This window comes from Rosa rugosa, chromosome 5 (genome assembly GCF_958449725.1).
Source record: "Rosa rugosa chromosome 5, drRosRugo1.1, whole genome shotgun sequence".
NCBI lineage: Eukaryota > Viridiplantae > Streptophyta > Magnoliopsida > Rosales > Rosaceae > Rosa > Rosa rugosa.
Genome location: NC_084824.1, coordinates 32,068,091 through 32,095,325, shown reverse-complemented (window position 1 = coordinate 32,095,325; position 27,235 = coordinate 32,068,091). Strand labels below are relative to the sequence as shown.

General features: G+C 37.9%; 1 long non-coding RNA gene across 10 annotated transcripts; it reads right to left on the bottom strand.

The window, feature by feature from the left end:
• Positions 1-19,521: 19,521 nt before the first annotated feature.
• On the bottom strand, positions 19,522-22,509 carry LOC133711031 (uncharacterized). Of its 10 annotated transcripts, none has more exons than XR_009847038.1 (7): positions 21,997-22,499; positions 21,731-21,812; positions 21,467-21,613; positions 20,641-20,803; positions 20,466-20,551; positions 20,141-20,258; positions 19,522-19,730 (listed from the first exon to the last, which is right to left on the bottom strand). It is a non-coding gene; the product is annotated as an uncharacterized LOC133711031 (long non-coding RNA). The 10 variants fall into 10 exon arrangements; XR_009847034.1 differs by having other exon boundaries at positions 21,467-21,596; positions 21,997-22,497; XR_009847035.1 differs by having other exon boundaries at positions 21,467-21,590; positions 21,997-22,496.
• Between the last annotated feature and the right edge of the window lie 4,726 nt (positions 22,510-27,235).

Genomic DNA, 27,235 nt, shown 5'->3' with positions numbered 1-27,235 from the left:
TTATTTCTAAACTAATTATCTAACTAATTAATTACAATGACCAATCAACCAAGAATCAAGATAAGATGAACGGATGAGAATGTATGATGTAATTAACAACCTTTAACACGAATCCAAGGACACAAATCACAACTTTCGAATCAAACACATACTTGAATGAAATCAATCAAGAACAAACCATGAACGCATGCATAAGTCCTTTTTACTTTCCTTAGTTAAATTAACTAGATGAACGCACCATAGTTAACCCTATTAAACATGTTATGCTAATGAGTGACCAATCCAATAACAAACACATTCAACGCATTAAACACTTAGAAAGTTTGATTGATTTAAGAAAAACACACAAGTTAGAACGCTAATCGAGCATGCAATTCTCTTTGTTGATTTACCTAAGTAATAATAGGTTTTCCAGTTTAATTAACAAGACCTAGGACGCTAGCATCTAATTATGAATTCAATCATGCAACTCGAAACCTAAGTTGGTCAACAAAGAAATCGAAACATGAAAGATGGGATTGAAGAACAAAACCAACAAACATTCAAGAACATATAAAGATTTCGAAAACTATAAATCTGAAAATCCTAAAACTAAATCATGCTTCAAGGTTATTGGAAATTAATCATCAAAACATATACTTTAATCTAACATGAAATCGCATCATCCAAGAAAACCAAAAAGATAGAACGCTACACAATTTGATTTTAAAGTTACAAGAAAACAAAACCGAAAACAAAGTTCTAAGGTTCATGGTTACACTTTTAAAGGAGCTTCAAGAACGCAAGAAGATCTTCAAAGGTGGTGGACGGCAAGGATGATCACGGCAAGGATGGAGGATGGAGGAAGAACTTGCTTCACGGCTTCAAAACCTTGAACACCTGGAGAGGCCGAAACTTTGAGAGAGTAAAGGGAGGTATTGCGATTTTGATTCAGGGTTTCATGATGGTCTTCACGACAATTTATCCCCTCCTTTATATAGTGCACGGCCTAGGGTTTACTTCCCTAAGAAATCTCTCTTGTGTGACATCATTCAACCAATGAGAGAATTCCATTTGAATTAGAGAACAAGTTACCTTCTCATTGGCCGAATTCTCCATGAATCTAGTCTCTATTTCGGCTTCCTTGTATGTAGAATCATCTTTCAATTCTTCTTCCTTTATTTTCTCTCCAAGAATTCCAAAGTAATCGAAATAATCCCTACTTGGACTCTTGCCGAAATCTTCATGAATCTTCTATTTATTTTCGGCAAAAATCAATAATAATTGATTTAGGGTTCTCCCAAAACGTCAAGAAGGATCTAGAAACTCATGTGCAAGTCACATGCTTCAATCTTTGGGCCAGACTTCTCAATTGGAAAAATTCAAAGCCCATTCCTTTGTTGCCAAAATTCCTTGTGCATTTTAGAACATTCTTGAGCAATCTTGAGTCATCTTGAAGCCACATCATCCCCTAGCACCACCAGGACTCCAAGTGTCATCAGGTTTCCTAGTCCTGTCATTTCTCATTTCCGAACACCATTTTTCCGAGCTCATTCCTAGTTGCATTAGGATTCCTACTTCGACTGGGATTTCCTGTTTTAGATTAGGAAAGTTTCCATTTCTCCATTCATTTCCCATTTCTGCGCTTCATTTCCTCCTTGCCTTCATTTCTTTCATTTCCAACTCTCCTTAGCTCATTTCTTGCGTATGAAGCTCATTTCTACCTAAATACAACAAAGTAAATTAGAAATGATATTGTTAAGAGAATAACTAAGTAAAATGTAGGGAAAATGATATTAAAAACATAGAAAATATTACTCCGATCACACCCCCACACTTAGCTTTTTGCTAGTCCCTTAGCAAAATCAAAACAACTTAGACACAAACACAAAAACTCAAAACACACGAAAATAACTAAGTATAGCAAACTTAAAACCAACGAAAACAAAGACACAAACAATGAAAGATTAACTAAGTACAAGACTCTAACGTTTCACAAACACAAATGACTCTAACGCCCCTCAACATTTTGTCTCAGCAATCTCATAATTTCAAGGCACCAAGAATAACACTTAACCAAGCATCACATCCTCAAGATATTCGAAAGTTAATTACCACATATAATCCACATATAAGCATGTAAGACTTGGGAGTAACAATGGTGATGGTTGGAGCTCAACATGCATCAAATAAGTAATAATTCGAACCTCACATGGATGTAGCACTCTTTCTTCTCTCAGAATTCAAGGGTATGCTTAAAAGCTTTTTATTCACTCAAGTATACGTGAGAGATTATATATTTTTCAACAAGTAGCTCACATATAAGAAATGAAAAGCACATATATCAATTTTTTTCAAAAGATCTCATGAAGGATATCAATCACATACACATATAAGCCATATGTTCAACAGTCATAACTCATCTCCACAGATCAACGGTCCCATCTTAAGGATCAAAGAGGTCTTATATAAGGGTTGTAATGGGGCCAAGGCTTAAGGTTAAAAGAAACGAAGGGATAGGGAAATCACAAAGTATCCTAAAAACCTAGCAGAGCAGTTGTCGATGTAGAGAGAGACCATATTCGAATTCCACCAAGCATAGCCAAACGTCAAGTCCTTCCCTTGGGCTTATTAAAGGGCCGAATATCATCATGTTGGGCCAAAACTTCATTCTAGCTAACCTCCTTTTGAGCAGTGTGAATTGGACAAAGACCAAGTTCTTCAACAATGGGCCTTCACTTCAAAGTAAACTCCAAATCCACAAAGTATAGGGGACTAAAATCCATAATAACAAACATTTTTTTTTTCTTTTCATTGCCATAATATTTTTCTTTCATTTTTTCTTTTTTTTTTCGACAATGACATACATAATTTTCTCATGGACAAGTCTACCCCCACACTTGAGCTTCTTCATGTCTTCAAAATCATCCTTGACGCCTTCTTCCTTTACAAAGTCTCAAAATTAGCTCCACTAAGTCTTTAGAACAAAGGGTAAAGATATAACTATACTAAGGTTAAGGATTTTTAGGGTGATGAAAGAAAAGGCTTAATGTAGGCTCAAAGGGTTTAAACTAGGGGGGTCCCACGACGGGCACAATTGGGGACACAGGCTTATTTAGCAATAGTGGTAAAATCCTAAAGTGCCTTTATCCTTTCCAGAATCAGGGATATATATTGATAAAAGTTTCGACAAGCACAAAAGTGAATTCTAGCATTCTCTAGTCCATTAAAGAGCTATGGCATGTAACCAATCAAATGAAAGAATAATGAGATCATCTAAGCATCGACAAGAAATTCAAGAATATATATTTTTTCATTTATCACTCCAAGAAAAAGCACATAGGCACAAAAGCTCACAGGGTTTATTTCGAATCATACTCATCTTCAACATGTTCATATTCTGTACCAAAGTTAACTTTTTACCATATCTACTACACATTCATATGCTTTTCATACCTCGTAATTAACCAAAGAATATCATCAAACATTAGCTCCATCTTGTGATCATCTTTTAGCCTTCATTTCAGAGATATAAAATCATCCTGGACAGTTGAGAGGGCAACCTATGACTCAAAAACCAAAAACAAAACTGACGCAATAAACAAAACAAAAACACTTTGGACTTAGGATCTTTTCTCTCCTCCTTTCGGTAACTCCTTTGGAACATGACCAGGTGAAGAAAGGAACGATTTTGGCGGAGCTCAGCTCACTTGTTTGACAGGGGACGAGACCCTTTGTCAGCACTTCTCGTATCCAGGCTAGACCTTAGACATCACATCCCATTGGATGAGCCTACGATGAAGGAAATATTAATCCCAAAAACAATTTTGACTCTATCATAAACACATAAGACACGAAAATTAAAAACCTAAAACGAAAACCCTAAAACAAAGTTAACGCAAATTTTTTTATTTTTTTTTTATTTTTCCGATTTTGTATTTTCTTTTCTTTTCTATGACCACAAAAACTAACTACAGGCATTAATCCTTCGCCCCACACTTAAATCATAGATTGTCCTCAATGTAAAGCAAGTTAAATCATGCAATGAACAATTATCATGTGAATGGAATGATTAACACAAGAAATCGTAAAAACAAAAACCAAAAACGCAAATAACATATACAATCAGAAAGATAGACATAGAAGAGATAGAGTTAAAGAGAGCAAATCTGCATTGATGATCTCCTCCACAGCTACTTTTCTGAATTGGGTTGCCTCCCAAGCAGCGCTTGAGTTTAACGTCTTTCAGCCAGACGGAGCTTTCTTCTTAATCCATAGGAGGTGGCGCAATGTGGAGGTCCTCTTCCTCCACAGTTGTCTCCCTAAACGCCTCATAATATGGCTTCAAACGATGGCCATTCACCTTAAACTCGTTGCTTGTTGTCTCACTTCTAATCTGTATAGCACCATGAGGAAAAACGTGAGTAACAATAAAAGGTCCAATCCAACGAGATTTAAGTTTACCAGGGAAGAGTTTAAGTCGAGAGTGAAACAATAGGACTTTTTGTCCCACAACAAAGGTCTTGCCACGAAGCATCTTATCATGATAAGCCTTAGTTTTCTCCTTGTAAATCCTCGAACTCTCATAAGCATCATTCCTCAATTCTTCCAACTCATTCATTTGGAGCTTCCTCAACACTCCAGCATCATCCATGGACATGTTCAACGTTTTCAAGGCCCACCAAGCCCTATGTTCAAGCTCCACAGGCAAATGACATGCCTTACCATACACAATCCTGAAAGGTGACATCCCAATTGGTGCTTTGAATGCTGTTCTGTAAGCCCACAATGCATCATCAAGGTGTTTGCTCCAATCCTTCCTATTAGTACTCACGGTTTTCTCCAAAATCTGCTTGATCTGACGATTAGAAACTTCTGCTTGTCCACTTGTCTGGGGATGATAGGGCATTGAAACCCTATGTGTAACGTTGTGCTTCTTGAACAAAGCAACTATGGTTTTGTTGCACAAGTGTGTCCCTCCATCGCTAATAATTGCTCTTGGCATTCCAAACCTTGCAAAGATGTTAGTTTTTATAAATTCTGAAACAACTTGAGAATCATTAGTCCTGGTGGCTTTGGCTTCCACCCATTTGGACACATAATCAACAGCAAGCAAGATATATAGAAAACCATAAGAGAAAGGAAAAGGTCCCATGAAATCAATTCCCCATACATCAAAAATTTCGACAATGAGTATATTAGTTAAGGGCATTTGATTTCTAGATCCTAAGTTTCCAGTTCTCTGACACCTATCACAAGTCATAAAATAAGCATGTGCATCTTTAAACAACGAAGGCCAATAGAAACCAGATTCTAACACCTTTAATGCAGTTTTCTGAGAACCAAAATGACCCCCACAATTTTTAGCATGGCAAAAAGACAAGATATCATTAAATTCAGATTTATCAACACATCGTCTAATTATGCCATCATTACCAATTTTCCACAAGTAAGGATCATCCCACACAAATTGCCTAGCAGTTTTTCTAAGTTTAGCTTGCATGTGACTTGACAAATGACTAGGAATTTTATTGGTAACCAAGAAATTAACAATATCTGCGTACCAAGGGCTACTTACCTCTATTCCGAAGAGTTGTTCATCCGGAAATGTTTCCACCAAGGGTAGGGCGTCTTCATCATGTATGATGCGGCTCAAGTGATCTACCACAACATTTTCGCTTCCCTTCTTGTCTTTGATTTCCACATTAAACTCTTGTAGAAGAAGGATCCAACGTATCAGCCTTGGCTTTGCCTCCTTTTTCGAAAGTAGATACTTCAAAGCTGCATGATCAGAGAAAACAGTTACTTTAGTTCCAAGTAAATAAGATCTAAATTTTTCTAAAGCAAACACAACAGCTAAAAGTTCTTTTTCTGTAGTGGAATAATTCAATTGAGCATCATTCAAAGTTCTAGAAGCATAGTATATGGCGTGCGGTCTCTTGTCCTTTCTTTGACCAAGGACAGCTCCAACTGCATAGTCAGAGGCGTCACACATAAGCCCAAATGGAAGGGACCAATCTGGTGGTTGCATGATAGGAGCAGTAGTCAACAACTCCTTGAGCTTTTCGAAAGCTTGCTTGCATTCCTCATCAAAGACAAACGCCACTTCCTTTTGCAACAACTGGCATAGGGGCCTTGATATTTGAGAGAAATCCTTAATAAAGCGCCTGTAGAATCCTGCATGTCCAAGAAAAGAACGAACCTCTCTCACAGAAGTGGGAGGGGGTAAGTATCTAACAGAATCTACTTTAGCTTTATCTACTTCAATTCCCCTAGCATATACAATATGCCCTAAAACTATACCTTGAGTTACCATAAAATGACATTTTTCCCAATTCAAAACAAGGTTAGTTTCAATGCATCTTTCCAAAATCAATTCAAGATTACTAAGGCAATTATCGAAATCTTTTCCAAAAACCGAAAAATCATCCATAAACACTTCAATAATCTTTTCAACAAAGTCAGAAAATATGGAAAGCATGCATCTTTGGAACGTACCTGGGGCGTTGCAAAGTCCAAATGGCATTCTACGATATGCAAAAGTGCCAAAAGGGCAAGTGAAAGTAGTTTTCTCTTGATCCTCTTGAGCTATCCAAATTTGGTTATATCCAGAATATCCATCAAGGAAACAATAGAAAGAATGACCAGCTAACCTCTCAAGCATTTGATCAATGAAGGGCAATGGGAAGTGATCTTTCCTTGTGGTGGCGTTGAGCTTTCTGTAGTCAATACAAACTCTGTGTCCAGTCACGGTCCTTTGTGGCACAAGCTCGTTCTCCTCATTCTTCACAACCGTGATTCCACTCTTCTTTGGCATTACTTGCACAGGTGAAACCCACCTACTATCCGAAATGGGGTAGATGACTCCACAATCCAAGAGCTTTATCACCTCCTTCTTGACCACTTCCATCATTGGAGGGTTGAGGCGCATTTGTGCCTCTACTGTGGGTTTTGCCCCCTCCTCAAGAAGTATTCTGTGGACACAACGTGTAGGGCTAATTCCCTTGATATCTGCCAGAGTCCATCCAAGAGCAGTCTTGTGTTTCCTTAATATATCCACCAACTTACCCTCTTGTTCAACCGTGAGCTTTGAAGACACAATTACTGGCAAGGTGTCGTTATCTCCCAAAAAGGCATACTTCAAGTGATCTGGAAGCGGTTTAAGTTCAAGTGTAGGTGCCTGAATCACTGAAGGGACAGGTTTGTTAGTAGATAACTGAATTGACAAAGGTTTAGGAACTTTACCTACAATAGGTGGTGTTGACTCAAGGTAGGCCACACTCTCAAGCACTTTGTCATCCAAAACGTCATCCATGGCTTCTTCTAATGGGATTTCCTTACCTTTGCTAGAGTAACCAATTCCTTTTTCCATGGTGGTGAGCAGAGTATCCTCATTCATTACTTCAAATATTTTATGAGCAAGAGAGTCCAGAATATCAGTAGTACTAACAGAGTAATCATTAGAAAAAGGATACCTCATAGCTTCAAAAACGTTGAAGCTAATAGTTTCACCATCAAATTCCATAGTTAGGGAGCCATTAAACACATCAATCTTGGTCCTAGCAGTTCTCATGAAGGGTCTTCCAAGCAAAAATGGTGTTGAGTTCTGAGGAGATTCTTCCATTTCCAAAACATAAAAGTCTGCAGGAAAGATCAAGCTATTTACCTGCACAAGGACATCCTCAACATACCCTTTCAGATAAGCATTAGATCTGTCAGCTAATTGGATAATCACATTATCAGTTTTAAGCGCACCTAGGTCTAGAGATTTGTAAACATTATAAGGCATAACATTTATTGAAGCCCCTAGATCTAGCATCACATTTTCAAATTTAGTGTTACCAATAGTGCAAGGGATAGAAAACTTCCTGGATCTTTAAGCTTTGGTGGAAGCTTTCTCTGAATCACAGCTAAGACGTTTTCAGACATTTTTACTACATTTTTCTCACGTGTACGTCTCCTAGTGGTGCAGAGCTCCTTCAAGTACTTAGCGTACTTAGGGATTTGAGTAAGGCACTCAATCAGAGGTATGTTGACTTGGACCTTCTTAAAAATCTCCAAAATTGCTTTTTCCTCCTCCTCCTTCTTTGATTTTGCAAATCTGTTTGGAAATGGAATAGGGGCAGATGGATTAGCAATAACTGAACCTTGTAAGTTAAGATCATTACCTTTGGATGGTTCAAACGTTGGAGTTACTTGTGTCTCAACCTTAGATGTAGCAGGGTCCTTCTCAAGTACCCTATTGGAGGACTCAACATTATCCTCTTCTTCTCCAATCACGGCTTGGGCCTTCTTACCTTTCTTTGGTAGATCAATAAGTGTACGTCCACTTCTTGTTGTGACAGCCTTAGCAAATTGGGGCTTTGGTTCTGACATTATACCCATGAAGTTCAAAACTTGACTCATTTGTTCCTTCAATTCTAAGATGTCCTTACTATGATCTTATTGACTCTCCACAAGTGCTTGAGTAGAACTTGTTAAAGCTTCAAAAATCTTATCATAATTAAGGTTAGAAATCGAATCAAAATTTGAAGAAACTTGAGGTGTTTGAAAACCTTGTTGAACATAACCATTAACAATGTTGCAATCGTCCCAGCCTTTGGAGATTGCTTTTTCATGAATGCTAAGTACCTGGCTCACAATTGAAGTAAGTTTGTTAAGTTTTTCATCCAAAAGATCATAAGTACTTACCTCACTTACCCTCTGCGTTGAATTACCAAGGCCTTCATATTGTTGAGCATTTATAGCTCTGTTGGCAATCAATTTCATTCCCTCTGATGGTGTTTTGTCTACAAAAGCCCCACCACTAGAAGCATCTAGCATTTGTCTATCCAACTGGGTGAGTCCTTCATAGAAGAATTGGAGGAGATTCTCGTTCTTGAAGTTATGTTGTGGACATTGTGATAACAAGGCCTTGAACCTCTCATAATAAGCTGGATAAGTCTCATGCACATCATGAGTAATTCCTGTGATTTTCTTCCTAAGCATGATCACACGTGAAGTGGGAAAATACTTTTCCAAAAATGCTTTCCTTAATCCTGTCCAAGATGTGATATGTCCTTCAGGCAGCTCATATAACCAATCCTTAGCACGCTCTTCCAGAGAAAATGGAAATGTCTTTAACTTGAAAATTTCTTCATCAACCTCCTGGGGCGTCATACTTGAGCAAACAAAGAGAAACTCTTTCAAGTGCTTGTTAGGATCTTCAACGTTGAGGCCATGGAAAATGGGCAGTGCTTGGAGTAATCCAGATTTCATTTCGAAGTGAGCAGACTTTCCATTTTCAGCAGCAGGGTACACAATTGCATTAGGGAGCCCACCAGGTACATTGGAGGACACAAGGTCCTTAATAGACTGAGTTCCTTCAGCCATTTGATTTTCCTGGAATTCAAAGAATAAGTTAGTAAAATAGAATATGAAAAATACAAGTATAAGGTTTAACTATACATGTCACACGAAATTTACAAGTGTTTTTAGGGTACAACTTTACAATTTTTACAAATGTATTTTTCGCTTCTTCCAATGTTTAATAAAAAACAAAAATTTGATTATAAATCCAAAATCAAGGTTGGAACGTGCGGCCCAAGTATAGTCGCCTAGACACAAACTTCCCTTCAAATCCTTTGGGCAACCTTACTGAAATGGCCAGGTGGGGGAGGACGAACACAAGAGGTAGAATTCATTTTGGCTTGGGCTACTCCCACATAGTGGTTTACGCCCAATTGTATGCACTTCTGAATTCAAAACCCGTTATGGACGTTGTCCCATTTCTAGACACCATTGAAGGAATGGATGGATTTCAAAACTTTTTAATTAGTGCGGAATAAGTTTAACAATTAAACTACTAACTAAACATAAAATCCATTCCTTTAACCCATGATCTTGGCTTATTGTGATATGTATATAAACATAGCATGCATGGTAAGGAAGAACAAAGAGGGAGTTTATGTTCTACTCACCCTTGGAGCGTGATTTTAATCCGATCCAAGTGAACCACCAAAGTTCCTCTCCTTGATCTCTCCTTGTGTGTGTTTCCTCCACCTTGAAGCACCTTGAATTAAGAACTCCTTCTTATACTCCTTCTTGTGCTTGTAATCTCCTCCTTGATGTAACAAGTAAAGCCACAAAAATATATGGCCTCTAAGGATCTTCACCAAGTGAATCAAGAGATGAAGAAAGATGAAAGAAAAGAAGAAATTATGCAAGTGTTCTTCTTTCCTTTAATTTCTGAAAAATGGACCAAGAGAGAACTCTCTTTCTCTCTCTCTAATCTGAAAATAATAGTGTGGAGACACACTCTTTTCTTTGTCCATGCTTTCCCTTTTATATAATAGGAAATAACTCCAATTACTAAAAGAAAAATATTGACTTTCATAAAGCCAATATTTTGGCTGGTCCATACATGTTATTGGGCACTAAAAATGTGTCTTGGGCTTTCATTTAAATCTCATTTAGTGAAGCCCAAGTCCACACCAAAAAACCCGACAATCGTTTAGGCCCAATAGGTTCGGTTTTACCCGAAAATCCTAATTATGTTCAAATAATAAATCTAATTAATTATTTGCTCATAATCAACTCTTGTTTAATCTTCTTCATATATAATCTCAATGATCCACTTATATGGTGTGCGATCTCTTAGGTTCTAATTAACAAGGCAGTGAAGTTTATAGAAACCATTCTATTTTGTTTACGAATCAAAAACTCCATTTTTGATTCTCCCTTGTTATTAGGATAATAAATGTTTATTAATCCTCGGGGACTTCACAAGTCATGAGTGACGTCTTGCAACATATCATGACTACCCTAGTTAATGTAGAATGACAAAGAACCTATTCAATTGGAATTACAATACAATACGGTCCTTCTCTTACACTATGTTCTAAATCACATCATCGGGGTATGGAATTGATATGTCAATCCCCTAATGTGATTTTCATTCTTATGTGATTCTTAGAATGTGATTAAAAACTCCTTTTTAAATCTCATTCAATGCTTTGGCCAAAGACTCATTGAATCACATCTTTGAACATACACCTTATTTACTTAAGGATAGAGATTCCTTGTTGTACACTCACATGTCTCCATGACCGAATTGATTATACCAATGAATGCATCTATTATATCCATTAAGGGACACAATGTTATTGCATCATCAAGAGATAATCCATTCACTCATAAGACAACTATGGTGTCTCAGGTCAAAGGACTAATTTGTATTATTGCAATTTAGAGTTCAAGTTTGACATGTAAGTAAGACTCCATACAAGAACTCTAATGATCGCGTTCAGTATACTCTTTAAGTTAAGAGCACCCACATACTTGTATTAGTGTCTCTACACAAATGACAAGAGACATATCATCATCCATATTGAGAATACATAGTATGTGCTAGTCTTTCCGGATTATCAATGTCCAAGTGATAATCCTATGACTAGGAACCTTTTAGGATAAGAGTGTGAAAGAGTAAATGTCTCACACATCTAACTCTTTAGATTACTTTCTCTTTAACTCATATTCCTTGGACCTTGTTCAATCAAATATTAAGTATAAGCAATGAACAATAAACTTGCCCTTTTGAATAATAATAATTACAATAATAATTACATCAAAATGATTGTTTTAGGACACAATTCCTTCAACCATTCCACATAGGCTATACTTACTTACATAAGAAAAGTCATAAGTGTGAAGACAGTTCAACGAGTGTTAATAAAAGCCGCCCTCAACCTTAAGGGACCTGAACTAGGTGCCCTTAAAGGGTTTAGGCCAATATTAACAAAAGAGACTTCACCTATTTCCAAGATTAATTTCAAACTTATAATAAAACTCTTATTTCTACCAAATATTATTATAAACGAAAAACACAAAACAAATATTTTTTTTTTTTTTTTACGATTTCACAAATATATATACAATATTGACGCAACAAATGCAAAAAGACTTTTCAATCCCCGGCAACGGCGCCAAAAATTGATGAGCTCGAAATAAGTTCTTAAAATTAACCATGTTGTCAATTGTTAGTATATAGCAAATAGGGATCGTTCTGTCCGGGGATTGAGGGTGCTCCTGTCATTTAAGCATCAAAGAATTAATATTAATATATTTACACAATATTTACGAAAATATACAAGGGATAAGGTGGGTTTCAAAAGTTGTTTTTATTTCTAAACTAATTATCTAACTAATTAATTACAATGACCAATCAACCAAGAATCAAGATAAGATGAACGGATGAGAATGTATGATGTAATTAACAACCTTTAACACGAATCCAAGGACACAAATCACAACTTTCGAATCAAACACATACTTGAATGAAATCAATCAAGAACAAACCATGAACACATGCATAAGTCCTTTTTACTTTCCTTAGTTAAATTAACTAGATGAACGCACCATAGTTAACCCTATTAAACATGTTATGCTAATGAGTGACCAATCCAATAACAAACACATTCAACGCATTAAACACTTAGAAAGTTTGATTGATTTAAGAAAAACACACAAGTTAGAACGCTAATCGAGCATGCAATTCTCTTTGTTGATTTACCTAAGTAATTATAGGTTTTCCACTTTAATTAACAAGACCTAGGATGCTAGCATCTAATTATGAATTCAATCATGCAACTCGAAACCTAATTTGGTCAACAAAGAAATCGAAACATGAAAGATGGGATTGAAGAACAAAACCAACAAACATTCAAGAACATATAAAGATTTCGAAAACTATAAATCTGAAAATCCTAAAACTAAGTCATGCTTCAAGGTTATTGGAAATTAATCATCAAAACATATACTTTAATCTAACATGAAATCGCATCATCCAAGAAAACCAAAAAGATAGAACGCTACACAATTTGATTTTAAAGTTACAAGAAAACAAAACCGAAAACAAAGTTCTAAGGTTCATGGTTACACTTTTAAAGGAGCTTCAAGAACGCAAGAAGATCTTCAAAGGTGGTGGACGGCAAGGATGATCACGGCAAGGATGGAGGATGGAGGAAGAACTTGCTTCACGGCTTCAAAACCTTGAACACCTGGAGAGGCCGAAACTTTGAGAGAGTAAAGGGAGGTATTGCGATTTTGATTCAGGGTTTCATGATGGTCTTCACGGCAATTTATCCCCTCCTTTATATAGTGCACGGCCTAGGGTTTACTTCCCTAAGAAATCTCTCTTGTGTGACATCATTCAACCAATGAGAGAATTCCATTTGAATTAGAGAACAAGTTACCTTATCATTGGCCGAATTCTCCATGAATCTAGTCTCTATTTCGGCTTCCTTGTATGTAGAATCATCTTTCAATTCTTCTTCCTTTATTTTATCTCCAAGAATTCCAAAGTAATCGAAATAATCCCTACTTGGACTCTTGCCGAAATCTTCATGAATCTTCTATTTATTTTCAGCAAAAATCAATAATAATTGATTTAGGGTTCTCCCAAAACGTCAAGAATGATCTAGAAACTCATGTGCAAGTCACATGCTTCAATCTTTGGGCCAGGCTTCTCAATTGGACAAATTCAAAGCCCATTCCTTTGTTGCCAAAATTCATTGTGCATTTTAGAACATTCTTGAGCAATCTTGAGTCATCTTGAAACCACAGCATCTCCTAGCACCACCAGGACTCCTAGTGTCATCAGGTTTCCTAGTCCAACTAGGACTCTGTCATTTCTCATTTCCGAACACCATTTTTCCGAGCTTATTCCTAGTTGCATTAGGATTCCTACTTCGACTGGGATTTCCTGTTTTAGATTAGGAAAGTTTCCATTTCTCCATTCCTTTCCCATTTCTGTGCTTCATTTCCTCCTTGCCTTCATTTCTTTCATTTCCAGCTCTCCTTAGCTCATTTCTTACGTATGAAGCTCATTTCTACCTAAATACAACAAAGTAAATTAGAAATGACATTGTTAAGAGAATAACTAAGTAAAATGTAGGGAAAATGATATTAAAAACATAAAAAATATTACTCCGATCATTCATGAACTCATTGGAGCTATGAATGTCGCTAAAAAGCATGGCAACATCCTTGTGAAGAACTATAATTCGAGATCCGTGGAAATAGAGCGTATTCCAGAATCCAATTATAGTTGCTGTTACACACCATATCCGATTTAACCTCTTTTACTATGTGTATGTGAATTACGGTACGTTTTACCGTTCGCAGTTATCATTTTACAGTTTAGGGGGGGTTAGAATATGACTTTTTGTTCGGGTCAAAATCTGAGAAAATTTTCTTCAAGAAAGTTGTAGAGGATGTTAAACCGAGCGCGTGCATATGTGGTTCGTAAAAATCAGAGTTCGCATGCGAAAGTTATACGCGAAAATGTGAAAGTTACTGTTCATGGTAAAAATTATATATATATATATATGGAAAATTACCGAGGTAGGTTTCCATTTCCGGTAACTCACCCAAGCTCTCTCTCTTCCCCGCGCTCTCCCCCTTCCTCTTCGGGCAGCAGCTTCCTCGCTGCAATTCGACGCTGTCCGGCCGTCCCCCGACGTGTTCCAAGCCACCACAAACTCGCCTCCTTCCCACCTTCACGCTGGTGCCCTTGATTTGCAACGATTTGGCCGGAAAAGCTCAAATCGACGTGAAGTTCCTTCCAGGTCCAATTTCGATCCTTCCGGCGATTCCATCGTTTCCGACCACCTCTGACCGCCAAAAGTGGACAGCAGGGACTCCTCGAGCTGGTGAACGTTTTCCCCAACCCCTCTTGCTGCAATTTCCGGTGTAGAGGTCGAATCGAAGAGGGGATCTGAAACCCATTTTTGGGTTTTCTTCACGGGCTTAATCCGGACGTTTAAAGGGTGACGTACCGAGCGATTGCTCGACGAAGGAACTCGTATGCGTGATCACCTGAATAGTACTGTGAGTGGACTTTTATTTTTAAAGAATGATGCATGCATTTATTTTTCCAGAAATAATAATTTATTTATCATTTTATTATCGAGCATAATATTTTGCCTTGGATTATAATTTTGGCATTGTTTTTCCATATGAATTTCATATACGAATCTATTATGCTCAGATTTGGATTTCATGATTTGTTTTCGGAATATGATTAAATTTTCAGAGATTAATTATAATTTATTTTCAATTATGATTCGGGAATGGATTTTGAGCCTTTGATAAGTATCTCCGATATATGGTTTTTATTTGAAATCATGATTTAAGTGATTTTCGATGAATTACTTTCCGAGGTGATTTCCGGAATTTATTAATATATTTTATTCGTCGATATTGAGATTTTTTGGAATATTTTTCGAAATTGGGATTTTCGATTGAATTATTTTAGCGATTATTTCTCGCCTAATGGTTTATGAATTCTAGAATATTTTGGCGTGCGGGGCCACGTCATTGGAGTATATATTTTCTTGAGATTTTCCGAGTATGGATGGGATTCATACTCGTGTTTTGTTGCGAGGTTGGGGAAGCCTTACTGATTTACTGGTTTTCGATTGTTTTTCCTCACCATACTCGGGTCATTCGATTAGGTCTCCTCCTCACTTACTTTGTGTTTGTGAGTGGCAGTTGAGGTAGCTTATTCTCCTCCTCACTTACTTTGTGTTTGTGAGTGGCAGTCGAGGTGATTTATTCTCCTCCTCACGTGAGTGGTAGTCGAGGTTATTAGTTCTCCTCCTCACACAATCTATGTGTGAGTGGCAGTCGAGGGTAGGTAAAGCCTGAGGGGCTCCTTTACCAGTATGGTGAAATCTCTTCCCCATATCCTTTTATTTGTTACTTGACTAGCGGGGCTAGTCCAATTCTCTTAGCCAGCGGGGACTGATATGTTTTCACGAGACTCCGAGTTTTAAAGACATACGTTTTATAAACGTTGCATGCATCGAAGTTTTATGAATTTAAATTCATGGGGAAGTAATTCAAATGCCCAGTTTGCAGGCGAAATTAGTTGAGGTCGGGCGTACATGGAATCGAGGCATAGCCAACAGCATTGCTTCCGCGTACTCATTCTATTTCTGTTTTCTTTGTCACCTAGTGGATTAGTATTGCTCTGATAACCTATGGGATTAATATTGCTTTTGGGTTGAGACTGATATTTGTGAAATTGGAGTTGTGATTTGGGGAGCAGATGGCTCCAGAAGATTAAGGATGGATGATTTAGAAGTGTAAATGTTTTCCTACAGGTTTTGGGTAGCCTACTTTTAGGGGAAGTTCCGCCAAATTTTTGGTAGAATTTCTTCTAAAGTGGGCCCCGCAGGGCCACTTCGGATTTCAGGGTGAAATCTGGGGCAGGTCCTGTTAGTTGGTATCAGAGCATTAGGTTGTCAGATTCTGTAGACTTTTTTCTATCCTGTCGCCTTATACGCTTGATGTTACACAGTACCTCCGGAGTGATGGCCCGACTGCAGCGGTTCCCCATCGTTTACTCTTCGGTGCTGATGTACTCATTAAGTGTGTAAGGTACATGTCTAGATGGTGTTTCTTTAGGTGCTATGCCTCTTGTACGCCGGCCTCTTAGGGTTTTCGTTGCGTAGCGGATTGTTCGCATGTTTTGCACATTTCCCTGCTGGTGGTAGAGTAAGACTACTCTACGATTTCGAGTTGTGCTACGAGGTATGATTCGAGGAAATGTGGTGGATATTTCTTCCTTGGTGCCAGTAAGTTTGTTGGAGTAGGGTTTAAGGTGCGAGAATAGAGTTCGATTTCGAGTTTGAGTGACTGAGACGAGCGACTATAGCTTTGGGGTTGTCTCCGAATACTTAGAATCAGAATTGTTGTTTGAAGTGGGATTAATAGTAATAGTGGTTCTGAATTTGAAGTGGTTCTGACTTTGAACCGAGTTTCAAGGGATGTGTCCCGTAGACGTGGTTGGTGTTGCGAGCATCATTTTAGAACGATACATTGCAATTCACAAAGAAAACCGGATTGGTAATTTTTTCTCTATTTGGACACCTTGGTCTGTTGACCTGACCACTGCTTATGGACATAGTTTTGTTCAAGTAAGGGAATTGATTTTGGCTCTTTGAGTTATGATTTGGCCATTATAAGTTTTGGGTCGTAGTGAGTAGAGAGATGGACAGAAGTGAATTTTGAGGTCGTTTTGTGTTTTAAGTTTAAGTAGGCGGGATATTTAAGTTTTGCAATGGAGAGGATTAGAACCAACTTTTTGTAAATGGTATTGCTCGAGAGTGTGTGCCGTTGGTTATTGATTTTAGGTGATTGGTTCAACACAATTTCGGGGATTGACGGTTGTGACATTTTTGGGTGAAATTGTTGAACTTGGGATCAAGAAATAGTCGTAGTGACGTCACGGGGTGTCCATAGTAATTCAAGTGAAGTGCTAGGTGATGTGGTTATGAGCTTAGTTTAAAATCTTAGAGTTATGGCGAAGGTTTGGTTGTATGTGTTCGTTGCGGGGTGACGCTAGTCAATAAGTTTCGGGATTCTAGTAGCATTCTTTGAGGGATTTTTTTTCGATTAGTCTTTTGGGGATTATGAAAGAATTTATTTCCTGCTTGTGGGGGTCGTTGCTTCAATAGCTCTTTTTCTTAATTCACGAGTTGATTTTCTTCCCTGCAGTTTTTGGGGTGTTTTACGTTCACGTAACACGATGCGCCTTTGCTTACTTATTAAACCATTTACAGGTTGCTTCGAACATAAGGTTTTCAGTCACGAATGGAGGTAAACTTTTCTTTTGGGATGTTTGAGTTTGGCGGGGTTGCTATGGAATCGATCAAATTATTATGACTGGCAAGGTTTCAGTTTGAGAATCATTCATTTCAAGTATTGAGTTTCTAATCTAGTTGGTCAACTCTTGGATCAGATTTGGAACATCTACTAGTGTTGTTGGAGACATCGTAGTCCTTAAAGGGGTACATACAAGGTTTGAGAAAATTTTCCCCAATGTCGTATCTGTAATGGAATTGTCATAAGGTTTTGTCAGACGGTTGGAGATGTTTCTACTTGGGGCTAGTGAAGTAGTTATAAGAGAGAGTTTTCCCTAACTGATTAAGAAAGCTATTTTATTTTGGACTGATCAAATTCGAGTCTAGTATCTGATAATTCAGGTAGTCAGAATTACCTGAGTATATGAATTAAGATTAACATTTGGGGGCAATAGAGATCAACGAGAACGACATGGATTCAGCTAGATTTCATATCTATGACTATTAAAGAAGTGTAGCTTCGGCTAAGAACAACTTGAGTGTGATGCATCTTCTTCTGGATATGTTCGCTGAGCTGGAGTAGAGTTAGTAGTTATAATTCTTGCTTGCACTGGATTTCTGAGGATGTGGTACATGACATGGTAGTTAAGTGAGTACCAACTTGTGAGAATTATTAGCAGCTTTGATCGGAGGCATTGGTAAATAGTAAATTTCTTGTGACACATTTGATTTAGAAAAGTTTTCCACATTATCGTACTTATAAAAGTTTTTGAGGAAGCTGTTATATGTGTGGCCAGTAAGGTAGCTATCAGATGAGTTTTCTTAGTCGACTCAAAATGTCATCTCAAGGCTGGATCAATGATTTTTAGGCAGGAATCAGAGTAGCGCAGCAGAAGTGTAGTGGCCCCATAACCTACTTGATTATGAACTTATTGGTTCGTTCGAGGTTGACCTTTATATGTTTGACAACTATGGGATCTTTATGTGAACGACCTCCGATTAGAATTTAAGCACAAACAAACAAGGAAGGAAGTGTTGTCCTGTAATAGCTAAGGAAATTTGTTTTAGAATTGTCGATTAGCAATGACCATCTTGTGGTTATCACAATTGATGGTGAATGGGTTGGATCTTCACTAAGCAACTTTTATGAGAAAGTTTTCTAAGCTATAATTTTAACAGGGTGATTTCACTACGCCAATAATATGATCAGACGACAGTTTTTCGCTGTCGTCTGATGCCCCTCTTTGTTGTTGACTGAGTGGGAGCCGTCTGATGGGACTATCAGACAACAGCAAGATTCTGTCGTCTGAAGAAAATTTGGACAATAGCAAGAGCTAACAAACCTGTTGTCTGAACACCAGAAAAGACAATAGACAACTTCAAGTAGCTGTTGTCCAAAGTGAATTAAGTCAACAGAATTTAAAGAATAGGAATTTCTGAGGTCATTAAGACAACATAACTTATAGTGTAACATTGTCTGTTAAAGTTTCACTCTATTTTTCTCATAGTAATCTCTTGTGTGTTGTTTAGTCAAACAACAACTTTCTAGATTTTGCAATTATTGGAGTTTATTTCCAACCATGGTTTTCCTAGTATGATGTACTGGTTAATCAAGTGAGACAATAGTTTCTTTGTACTCTTTGTTGTTTTCCTTTGTTTCACACAATAGAATATGTAGCTTTGTCATTGTATTTTACAATGTTGGGCAATAGAACCAGTTTAAAAGATATTGTTGTTATGTTGTACAAACAACAGTTTTTTTATTTGATTTTTTTGTGCTCAATTGTTAGACAATGGTTTTCTGGTGAGCTTGCATTGTCTGAAATTGGATAATAAGACATGCATTATGGATATTGCATCTAACAAAAACCTATCAATCAACGCATCTACAAACACATTCAATATTGATACCAAAAGGGTTCCATTTATCCAACAAGATCTACAATATTCCACTATCAATATTCATCCCAATAACATCAACACAGTATTCATCCCAAAATTCTATTCTGAATTGATGGTACATTTCAACTACAACTAACTGAAGCTTGAGGCATTGCAAGGAGGATTCGAGATGGATTTATAGCAGGAAATGGTTCTACAGCTGCACAACCTCCAGTTGCTAACCTGTAAAGAGAATTGGACACTCAGATGTGATGCAAGATGGTGCAAAATGCTGGTTGATATATATATATATACCAAATTGGTAGCTTATCAAAATAAATGCCCCATCTCACTTTTCAAAATGCACTTTGATGCTAAAATATATTGATACCATTTGTGCAGTGCAGTTCTTACAAGGATCTATAGAAAGTAATAAGGAAATAGCATATAGAAGTGAAACCATAACAAGGAAATCAGCAAGCATTATAATTAATAAGAATAATCTACAAAAAGTAAATCTCAAACTTGAACACACATATATAATAGCACAATACAGGCATTATCAACAAGACATACATGCATCAGCAAATATGCATAAGAAGTGGGCAGTAGCTAGAGAACTTAGAAGAGATAGGACAGTTAAAAGAATTTACCTGATCAATGGTATTTTCTCATTCTCTGCTTCTTTAGCATTCTGTCAAGTTGAGATGTCCAGAGTTTTTCTTCTCTACTCCCAAAGTTGCATTGCACACCAAGTTTTCACTCCCAGTACTATAACATAAAAAACCACAGCAAGTATTCGATCATCTGAGTACATGAATACAAGATCATTCACTTAAAGTCATAAACATGAGAGTATAAGCAATGCATCACATTCTGAAGTCATAAACAGGGATGTCACTACTTCATAACAAAAACAACAATCAAGCATTAATTTATTATGATTAGATATTAAATAAAGAGACCAGAAGGGAATACCTTGAGAGCTTGTAATGTAAATCAAGACAACAAGCACCCACCACCTCACTTGGAATATTCAGCCATTTCACTTCCGTACGTAACTACTGATAAAGAAATACAATTTGAGTTAGAGATGGAGGTCAATCATCTGCATGTAAAAATCAATCTGATGAGATAAAATCATAAAATCTACCAAACTAGAATTCACCAAACTCCATTGTAGCCTAGATAGCTTCTACATCATGCCAGCTTAGTATCACAATAGCAAGTATGTGAGTTGCTGAATCTAATCTAAAATCCCAACTTATCCCATTTGCATTCAATATGCCCATTTGAGTTGCAACTGGCCTTGGTTGCTGTAAGTAATAAACAAGGAAGATATTAGAAAACAACAAGAGGCTTCTAACAACAAGAGGCCCTCAACAGTTGATGTTCAAATGGCTGAAATTGGCTACATGTGCGTCCTTAGCATTCACCAAGAACCTTGCCCCCCCCCCCCCCCACCCCAACAAAAAAAAAAAAAAAAAAAACACCCAACACATCTATCTCTGTATTCAGTCTTGTCGGTGAGTGTTTCAGTCATATATAGGAAATTACCTTCTGGTAGTACCAAAGAAATCCAAAACTATACTTCATGTAAGTTCTATTAGACAAATCACAGCTGAAAGCCTAAAATAATCCTATACTTCCTTTCCGGCAAGATATGACTTTCAACAAATATAGACCACCATCAAGACCCCTGCAGAGGGATATGAGCAATAGACCATCTAGATATGCCAAACTAACCATCCAACAAATCAAAACCATAAAGGTTATATACTCCACCATATTAAGCTGCGTTTGGTCAGACATGACCATCAAATTTTCAAAGTCTCCTCAACTGAACATACTAAAATTAACAATTGGATTGATGTTTGAACCAAAACCCAATTAACAACTACATATTACACAATCAAAGCATGTAAAATCTGAGACAACAGATAGTAAAAACAAAAGAATAAAATATTAACAAAAACTACCTTAGAGATTAACCAAGCTTTCCCCATGCGATTAACGAAATTAGAGGAGCCTTAGGATTCCACAGCTGAAGCTCGCACGCCGCAAATCAGTTAGGTAGACTATCATAGAGGAACTTCTATCTCTCTGCAACTTCCACCAACCAAAGACTCCTCTCATATTAGCATAAAAAAAATAAAAACCTTCTGAGCCTTTGCCAAGTAATCAAGAAGGGGAAGGGTTTAATGCATTGAAAAGGGTAGTGGTAGCATGTTTGAAGAACATACCTTATTTGTCTCGATGTCGGCACTTCAAGAAACTTATTGTACTCTGTGTTGGTCAATTCTCGATTTCAATATTTCCAACTAACTAATAGAAAAGAAGTTTGGTCAGTGCTAGATTAAAACAAGAAATAGGGATTTTCACAGCAACAAAAACTTTTTAGTTCAGTTTGCCTTTTCAAACTAATAGATAGATTAATCAAAATTAAAAGAGAAGAATCAAATGACCCAATTTAACAACTAGTTTAGTAATAGATGAAGAAAAGTCTTACTCGTGATGAATGAAAGATGACGAATCTTAGGCCACTCTGGGCCGCTCTCTTCCCTGCATCTTTCTTCTAGAAGGGGACAGTGGAAGATGACTATCTCTTTTCAATTTGGTGAGGCGAATCTGATGGCTTTGATTAAGAGAGAGTGGAGAACTGAAACTAGCGACGGGTTGGCTGGGGTTTTCTCCCCGCTCTATGTGCCGTCGTTTGATGGTGGCGGTGTCGAAATAAGGCCAAAAGGCTGGTCTCCGATTTTTGTAGAGGCGGAGGAGAGAGATTGGGGAACTCTCGAGTGTTGGGCCTCCTTCTGCATCTGAACCTTTTTTCCTTTCCCAAATTAAAACAAGGGGTTTGGTGAAAAGGGGGAAGTTTAAATTTTGGCCAAAAAATGGGCGGGCAAATTCAATGGATGGAGTAAAACAATTGAGTTTTGACCCTATTTTGATCCTAAAAACAGACAATATAAATTAAAGACCAATTGTATGTAAAAATGTCACACAACATACAAGAAAAGATGTTGTCTGAACTGAAAAATATCAGACAACATCAAAACATAGTGATTGTCTGATAATAAATTACACAATAGCAATGTAAAAAGAGTTGTCTGATTGAATTTATTCAGACGACATCAAATTTCAATCATTGTTTGAATAACTATGAAACAACATCATCATTTATTATGTTGTCTGAAACTAGATATTTGGACAACAGCAATCTGAAAATCTGTTGTCCCTTAAAGAAATGTGGATCAACATCACACCTATTTTTCAATAACTGTTGTATGATTGAATCATACACAATAGAATAATTCTTGCTGTCGTCTGAATTTTTCAGACGACAGAGAAAATGTGCGCAGTTGTCTGATGCATGTTGTCTGATTCAAATATTGGCGTAGTGTTTGTGACGTCAATGCCATGTGTTGTCTAAGCTAACCATTGAAATGAATTTTCTTTTACACCGGAATTCATGTACTCGCGAACTTATGGTGCTACATGGTCCAACAAGACAAGTGATTCGACTTTGGACGTTGATAATTTTAGATTATGAACATGTTTCATTGCTTTTGTTGTGGGGATCATCAGAGTTTTGTTGGTTGTTGACTTGAGATTGTAAGACTTCATGGGTCACCTGTATCTATTGTCTCAGATCAGGATCCCTGTTTCACTTCAAAGCTTTGGAGGAGCTTACTTGTAACTTCGGGTACTTAGTTGAATTTTAGCATTGCTTTTCACCCTCAGACTGATGGACCACCAGAGAGAAACTATTCAGACTCTGGAGGACATGTTGAGATCTTGCGTTATGCAGTTAAAAGGAAACTGGGATAGCCATCTGGCATTGATAGAGTTTGCATACAACAATAGGCATCATTCCAGTATTGACATGGCTCCTTATGAGGCTCTATAGGGGAAACAGTGTCGTATTCCGCTGTGTTGGGATGAAGTTGAAGAAAGGAAGCTCATTGGTCCGGAAATTATCCAGATTACTACTGAAAAGGTTAAGTTGATTAGGGAAATACTTATGACAGCTTAGAGTAGACAAAAGAGTTATGCGGATAACCGCAGGAAAGACTTGGAATCTCAACAAGGTGATTGGGTATTCCTAAAATTGTCTCCTTGGAAGGGTGTTGTAAGATTTTGGAAGCGTGGAAAGCTCAGTCCTAGAGATATTGGACCTGTTATGATTAAGGAGCGAATTGGCCCCGTCTCTTATCAGCTTGTGCTGCCTCCAAGGTTATCACAAATTCATGATGTTTTCCACGTGTCCATGCTCCGCAAATATATTTCGGATTCCTCACACGCCTTAGAAGAACAACCTATTCGTTTGAAGGAGGACTTGACTTATGAGGAGGAACTAATTTAGATCCTTGATAGAAGGGAGCAAATACTCAGATTCAAGACGATACCTTTTGTTAAGTACTCTGGAGTAATCACCTAGTGGAACAAGCTACTTGGGAATCAGAAGAACAAATGATACGGCAGTACCCCCACCTCTTCTAACAGGTACGTAAATTTTGAGGGCGAAATTTTTATAAGGGGGGGTGAATTGTTACACCCCATATCCGATTTAACCTCTTTTACTATGTGTATGTGAATTACGGTACGTTTTACCGTTCGCAGTTATCATTTTACAGTTTAGGGGGGGTTAGAATATGACTTTTTGTTCGGGTCAAAATCTAAGAAAATTTTCTTCACGAAAGTTGTAGAGGATGTTAAACCGAGCGCGTGCATATGTGGTTCGTAAAAATCGGAGTTCGCATGCGAAAGTTATACGAGAAAATGTGAAAGTTACTGTTCATGGTAAAAATTATATATATATATGGAAAATTACCGAGGTAGGTTTCCATTTCCGGTAACTCACCCCAGCTCTCTCTCTTCCCCGCGCTCTCCCCCTTCCTCTTCGGGCAGCAGCTTCCTCGCTGCAATTCGACGCCGTCCGGCCGTCCCCGGCGTGTTCCAAGCCACCAAAAACTCGCCTCCTTCCCACCTTCACGCTGGTGCCCTTGATTTGCAACGATTTGGCCGGAAAAGCTCAAATCGACGTGAAGTTCCTTCCGGGTCCAATTTCGATCCTTCCGGCGATTCCATGGTTTCCGACCACCTCTGACCGCCAAAAGTGGACAGCAGGGACTCCTCGAGCTGGTGAACGTTTTCCCCAACCCCTCTTGCTGCAATTTCCGGTGTAGAGGTCGAATCGAAGAGGGGATCTGAAACCCATTTCTGGGTTTTCTTCACGGGCTTAATCCGGACGTTTAAAGGGTGACGTACCGAGCGATTGCTCGACGAAGGAACTCGTATGCGTGATCACCTGAATAGTACTGTGAGTGGACTTTTATTTTTAAAGAATGATGCATGCATTTATTTTTCCAGAAATAATAATTTATTTATCATTTTATTATCGAGCATAATATTTTGCCTTGGATTATAATTTTGGCATTGTTTTTCCATATGAATTTCATATACGAATCTATTATGCTCAGATTTGGATTTCATGATTTGTTTTCGGAATATGATTAAATTTTCAGAGATTAATTATAATTTATTTTCAATTATGATTCGGGAATGGATTTTGAGCCTTTGATAAGTATCTCCGATATATGGTTTTTATTTGAAATCATGATTTAAGTGATTTTCGATGAATTACTTTCCGAGGTGATTTCCGGAATTTATTAATATATTTTATTCGTCGATATTGAGATTTTTTGGAATATTTTTCGAAATTGGGATTTTTGATTGAATTATTTTAGCGATTATTTCTCGCCTAATGGTTTATGAATTCTAGAATATTTTGGCGTGCGGGGCCACGTCATTGGAATATATATTTTCTTGAGATTTTCCGAGTATGGATGGGATTCATACTCGTGTTTTGTTGCGAGGTTGGGGAAGCCTTACTGATTTACTGGTTTTCGATTGTTTTTCCTCACCATACTCGGGTCATTCGATTAGGTCTCCTCCTCACTTACTTTGTGTTTGTGAGTGGCAGTTGAGGTAGCTTATTCTCCTCCTCACTTACTTTGTGTTTGTGAGTGGCAGTCGAGGTGATTTATTCTCCTCCTCACGTGAGTGGTAGTCGAGGTTATTAGTTCTCCTCCTCACACAATCTATGTGTGAGTGGCAGTCGAGGGTAGGTAGAGCCTGAGGGGCTCCTTTACCAGTATGGTGAAATCTCTTCCCCATATCCTTTTATTTGTTACTTGACTAGCGGGGCTAGTCCAATTCTCTTAGCCAGCGGGGACTGATATGTTTTCACGAGACTCCGAGTTTTAAAGACATACGTTTTATAAACGTTGCATGCATCGAAGTTTTATGAATTTAAATTCATGGGGAAGTAATACAACTTGCTTTATTTAAATTATTTATTTAGTCGTTTATTTTTGTCCACTCACTCTAACGTGTTTTTCAATTACTTTCCCCTGGGCCCTTCGGTTTCAAATGCCCAGTTTGCAGGCGAAATTAGTTGAGGTCGGGCGTACATGGAATCGAGGCATAGCCAACAGCATTGCTTCCGCGTACTCATTCTATTTCTGTTTTCTTTGTCACCTAGTGGATTAGTATTGCTCTGATAACCTATGGGATTAATATTGCTTTTGGGTTGAGACTGATATTTGTGAAATTGGAGTTGTGATTTGGGGAGCAGATGGCTCCAGAAGATTAAGGATGGATGATTTAGAAGTGTAAATGTTTTCCTACAGGTTTTGGGTAGCCTACTTTTAGGGGAAGTTCCGCCAAATTTTTGGTAGAATTTCTTCTAAAGTGGGCCCCGCAGGGCCACATCAGATTTCAGGGTGAAATCTGGGGCGGGTCCTGTTAGTTGCGCCCCTAAGAGAGGGCGCCAAGAGCGAAACCCTAATCTTAGGGATACTTCTGGACGTTCTAGTCCATATACTCGCTCTACTTGGGAAGGTAACCGCCAAAATAGGAAAACACGGAACCGAAGAGGTCAACGTGGAAAGAGAGAGGGAGGCAATGCCTCTGGCCATGTTGGTGGTACCACCAACACTAAGAGCCATCTAAATGACGTTTTCAAAGCGCCTCAATCAATGGAGTCTGAACAAAGAGATGTATGTACTCGATGTGGAGTATCCGGTCATTGGGCACATATTTGTAGAGCTCATGCAGAAATTGTCACCGCCTACAAAGCGTATTGTGAAGCAAGAGAAGCTCACTATGTAGAACAAGAAGATCAAGAAGATGATCTAGAGTGAAGGGTTAAAGACTACGAATCTGGTTGGGATCAATAGATCGCCAATTCTGTTTAAGTCTTTATTTTTCCAAGAGATGTAATAGGCAATTGCCATATACTTTGTAGTAAATGCCATTGGTTTAGTTTTTCTTCACGTAGGCTCATCCAAAATGAGTATGGTGTCTAGGAAGGTTTTGAGATAAGTGGTACTTAAGCGAGCTTTGCTCCACCGACATCTCTCTACTCACCTGGTGATATTTATTTTGGAGTTACCGAAAGAAGTCAAACGACTACCTTTGTTTTGCATTAGCTAGCATTTGGATTAGATTATCCTAATGGTTAAGAGACAATGATGTACTCCGTTGGCTTATGCATAAAATTTTGAGTTCTTTTCATTATGACTCCATTTTGATTCTGAGCACATTACTTTTGTGACTACTATGACTGGGTCATCAATATTAATTCAAGGACATGGAATAGCCCAACTTCCCCTTGCCAAATGGCACCTTGATTACTGTCACAGAAACTCTCTACGCTCCTAGGGAAAATCGCACCTATGAAT